Below are 5,972 nucleotides of genomic sequence, written 5' to 3' on the forward strand. Positions count from 1 at the left end.
ATATATATATATATATATATATATATATATATATATGTATGTATTTATGTATATATATATGTATATATATATTTATATATTTATGTATATATGTATATATATGTATATATATATATAGATATATACATATATATATGTATATATATATATGTATATATATATATATATATACACACACACACACACACATATATATGTGTGTATATATATATTATATATATATATATATATATATATATATATATATATATATATATATATATATAACTATAATTATAACAGCAGAAAGAGAGAAAGGGAAAGATTACAGAACACAATTATCTATTCTAAAATCTTTGCAATTTTCCTTTTATTACTTCTTATAATTGTTGTTATCATGATGAATCCTCTTTGATATTACTATCATGATTATTGTCAACATTGTCCTTTTCTTATCGGTAATAAAATCATTATTATTGTTATACTATCCTCATCATTGGCGGTTGTTCATTGTTGCTACTTTCATTATCTTTACTATTATTATTATCTTTATTTTAGATATTCTAACTATTACCATCACTATTATCGTTGTCAATATTATATCTATCATTATTATAATTGTTGTCTTTGTTACTGATAAATAAGATAATAACTATCATTAAGTAAAGATTGTTACTGTTATTATGTATATTATTGTTATCTTTTGAATAAACTAGTGTGTTATGAATGAATATGATGTAGGCTTATAAATTATTTCTACACGAGTAGAATTCTCAATGGCTGATACAGTAATTACGAATTTTAATGTGTACAAGTATGTGCGTTTCTTTCGTAAATTATTTTACTCTTGCTCATGATGAATATAATTGTTTATATATAAGGACTTCATGAATATATAGATTGTAATGTATTTTATCATCAATAAGAACATTAATAATGATAGGCCTACTTAGTTTTATTTCCAATATCATTGTTTCCTTTTCAGCAAAATGAATCTATCAATGTATGTAATATTATATATCATTATTGTTGTGATCACTCTATTAAAGTAATAAGAGATATATAGTCTAAAAACCATTGCATAATTCCTTATCATTATATTATCGTTGTCATTTTTGGCATATTATCAAAATCATTATTATTATCAAATTTGTGATTTCCTTATCGGTATCAATATCATTATCATCACTATATTTCAATCATTAGTTGCAGTAATACTCGCATATGCTTATCGCCATAAGTTATTATAATAATACATGGGGGGGGGGATAACCTAATCCGAGAAAGTCTGCTTCCAATATCATTTTTATACAAACCTACGGGAAGGAATAGACTAACAGAGGAAATAGATAAATAAACAAATAGATAAACAAACTTATAAGATATACATAAAGAACAACAGCAAAATCTTTCTATGGATAACTATTTGTTTTACGCTCAAGTCTCTGTGGTGTAACGTAACGTAGCCTCTAAAGCGGGAACACCGGGTTCGACTCCCGGCAGAGGCAATCGGTAAGAGCGTTTTTAGTTATTTATTCTTGTTATATGACTTTGAATTTCATTCAGACGATGATTTTGTTAACATCACTAGTTATTATTGCTATTTCTAAATCATCATTACTGTTATTGCTATTACTATTATAAATGTTATTACTATAAACCTTATCGGTAAACATCACTAGTTATTATTGCTATTTCTAAATCATTATTACTGTTATTGCGATTACTATTATAAATGTTATTACTATAAACCTTATCGGTATCAATATCCCTATTATTACATAATCCCAGGATGAATGGGTGTAGATTCAAGTGAATATGTTGTATTAGTTCAAAATGAAATTATCTTGAGGCTAGGGAAGGTTAAAACAAATGAACAGAAATTTCCAGGATATCAAAATTGGAATACAAAAGTAGAAAAGAAATAGGACACCATGTACAAACTACACTACTAGTATATAAGCCCTTTCTAGGCATAATCATGGCCCTGGCCATGATTATGATGATTATGATTGATGATGGCAACTATTATAACAGTGATGATATAATGATAATGCTAAGATAATGACAATAGCATTGTAGTAACTATTCAAATAACGTTAAGAATAATGCGGATGTCACTAAAAGCGGTGATAATAAAAAAATGAATTGACAATAATATATAAAAAGTATGTCTTTTCGGGTTCCCTTCTTTCCTGTTTCTCTTCATGATAATGATAAAAGTAACTATAAAAAGGCTAAGAACAATACTCATTATGCACAGTGGTTTTGATACCAATCAGGATAAAAAAAAAAAAAATCGTAGACCCGGGTTCGATTCCCGACGGAGAATATATATATATATATATATATATATATATATATATATATATATATATATATATATATATTTTTTTTTTTTTTTTTTTTTTTTTTTTTTTTTCGCCTAATTTTATCATTTATAGTTATAATTCATGCACACAAGATAATCTGAAGTCAAAACTGATTGCAACGGCGTTTTTTTAAGGCCGGAGCTTTTCATGTTTTTCATCCCAGGGCATTGTTGCAATCAGTTCGTTCTCTCATTCACTTTTTTTTTTTTTTTTTTTTTTGCCTCCCCCCCTCTCTCTGTCCTCTCTCTCACTCATTGGATCGCTCTGTCATAGTGATCCTATTTTACGCATCCTATCAAAATTCCCTTCACAAAAGAGCAAAACAAACATATAATACGTATAAAGCAAAAACATTCGACCCTAAGAACCCCACGTTTAAACACACACTCGCAGTTGCATCCAGAACCTTTCTATGCTAATCTTACCACCTAAGTAGAAACCAAAACAAGGTAATATAAGAAACATAATATGAAACATAGTTATTTCCCGTGCCGGGGGGTGAGAGCCGCGTATCCTAGCCACTAGACTACAAAGGGCTTAACAATTTTTTGAAATTGTGCTGATAATAAATCAAGCACTGCTTGTTTAAAGCAAAGAAATAATGCTATAAAAACACGCTTTCCGTCCTTGGAAGGGTTTTAGGTCCGTAAGGATCAGATAGAATTTGATATTTATACTAGTCGACTGAAATTTCGTCATATCCGCATCATTCTCAGAACGAAATTTTCTCCTCCGAAAATGCACACGATTGAGAAAGTAATAAGAGAGAGAATGGGGGTAAATGAATGAATTTGAATAAATAGTGTGGGTGGATAAAAATACAAGTGGATGGCAGAATGGATAAATGAGACAATGTAGGAATTGATATTGGAGAGAAAGATAGGCAGGAAGAGAGAGAAAGAGAGAAGGCAATGACAGAGCGATCCAATGAGTGAGAGAGAGGACAGAGAGAGGGGGGGAGGCAAAAAAAAAAAAAAAAAAAGTGAATGAGAGAACGAACTGATTGCAACAATGCCCTGGGATGAAAAACATGAAAAGCTCCGGCCTTAAAAAAACGCCGTTGCAATCAGTTTTGACTTCAGATTATCTTGTGTGCATGAATTATAACTATAAATGATAAAATTAGGCGAAAAAAAAAAAAAAAAAAAAAAAAAAAAAAAAAAAAAAAAATATATATATATATATATATATATATATATATATATATATATATATATATATATATATATATATATATTCTCCGTCGGGAATCGAACCCGGGTCTACGATTTTTTTTTTTTATCCTGATTGGTATCAAAACCACTGTGCATAACGAGTATTGTTCTTAGCCTTTTTATAGTTACTTTTATCATTATCATGAAGAGAAACAGGAAAGAAGGGAACCCGAAAAGACATACTTTTTATATATTATTGTCAATTCATTTTTTTATTATCACCGCTTTTAGTGACATCCGCATTATTCTTAACGTTATTTGAATAGTTACTACAATGCTATTGTCATTATCTTAGCATTATCATTATATCATCACTGTTATAATAGTTGCCATCATCAATCATAATCATCATAATCATGGCCAGGGCCATGATTATGCCTAGAAAGGGCTTATATACTAGTAGTGTAGTTTGTACATGGTGTCCTATTTCTTTTCTACTTTTGTATTCCAATTTTGATATCCTGGAAATTTCTGTTCATTTGTTTTAACCTTCCCTAGCCTCAAGATAATTTCATTTTGAACTAATACAACATATTCACTTGAATCTACACCCATTCATCCTGGGATTATGTAATAATAGGGATATTGATACCGATAAGGTTTATAGTAATAACATTTATAATAGTAATCGCAATAACAGTAATAATGATTTAGAAATAGCAATAATAACTAGTGATGTTTACCGATAAGGTTTATAGTAATAACATTTATAATAGTAATAGCAATAACAGTAATGATGATTTAGAAATAGCAATAATAACTAGTGATGTTAACAAAATCATCGTCTGAATGAAATTCAAAGTCATATAACAAGAATAAATAACTAAAAACGCTCTTACCGATTGCCTCTGCCGGGAGTCGAACCCGGTGTTCCCGCTTTAGAGGCTACGTTACGTTACACCACAGAGACTTGAGCGTAAAACAAATAGTTATCCATAGAAAGATTTTGCTGTTGTTCTTTATGTATATCTTATAAGCTTGTTTATCAATTTGTTTATTCATCTATTTCCTCTGTTAGTCTATTCCTTCCCGTAAGTTTGTATAACAATGATACTGGAAGCAGGCTTTCTCGGATTAGGTTATCCCCCCCCCCATGTATTATTATAATAACTTATGGCGATAAGCATATGCGAGTATTACTGCAACTAATGATTGAAATATAGTGATGATAATGATATTGATACCGATAAGGAAATCACAAATTTGATAATAATAATGATTTTGATAATATGCCAAAAATGACAACGATAATATAATGATAAGGAATTATGCAATGGTTTTTAGACTATATATCTCTTATTACTTTAATAGAGTGATCACAACAATAATGATATATAATATTACATACATTGATAGATTCATTTTGCTGAAAAGGAAACAATGATATTGGAAATAAAACTAAGTAGGCCTATCATTATGAATGTTCTTAATGCTAATAGAATATATTACAACCTATAAATTCATCTAGTCCATATATATAAACAACTATATTCATCATGAGCAAGAGTGAAATAATTTACTAAAGAAACGCATATACTTGTACACATTAAATTTCGTAATTACTGTATCAGCCATTGAGAATTCTACTCGTGTAGAAATAATTTATAAGCCTACATCATATTCATTCATAACACACTAGTTTATTCAAAAGATAACAATAATATACATAATAACAGTAACAATCTTTACTTAATGATAGTTATTATCTTATTTATCAGTAACAAAGACAACAATTATAATAATGATAGATATAATATTGACAACGATAATAGTGATGGTAATAGTTAGAATATCTAAAATAAAGATAATAATAATAGTAAAGATAATGAAAGTAGCAACAATGAACAACCGCCAATGATGAGGATAGTATAACAATAATAATGATTTTATTACCGATAAGAAAAGGACAATGTTGACAATAATCATGATAGTAATATCAAAGAGGATTCATCATGATAACAACAATTATAAGAAGTAATAAAAGGAAAATTGCAAAGATTTTAGAATAGATAATTGTGTTCTGTAATCTTTCCCTTTCTCTCTTTCTGCTGTTATAATTATAGTTATATATATATATATATATATATATATATATATATATATATAATATATATATACACACATATATATGTGTGTGTGTGTGTGTGTATATATATATATATATATATACATATATATATATACATATATATATGTATATATCTATATATATATATACATATATATACATATATACATAAATATATAAATATATATATAATATATTACATAAATACATACATATATATACATATATATATATATATATATATATATATATATATATATATTGGTCAGGTCAGGTCAGTTTCTGACTTGCTACTGGTAACATGTAGCCCAGTACCACCTGGTTCATGGTCGGGTCGTC

The 5,972-nt window shown here is 27.9% G+C and overlaps 1 protein-coding gene across 1 annotated transcript in view; it reads left to right on the forward strand.

Annotated features, from left to right (window-relative positions):
• Positions 1–5,972, forward strand: part of LOC138862886 (craniofacial development protein 2-like) — a 13,168-nt gene that overhangs the window by 81 nt on the left and 7,115 nt on the right. The gene's annotated exons all lie outside the window — the stretch shown is intronic.

This window comes from Penaeus vannamei, chromosome 10 (assembly GCF_042767895.1).
Source record: "Penaeus vannamei isolate JL-2024 chromosome 10, ASM4276789v1, whole genome shotgun sequence".
Taxonomy (NCBI): domain Eukaryota; kingdom Metazoa; phylum Arthropoda; class Malacostraca; order Decapoda; family Penaeidae; genus Penaeus; species Penaeus vannamei.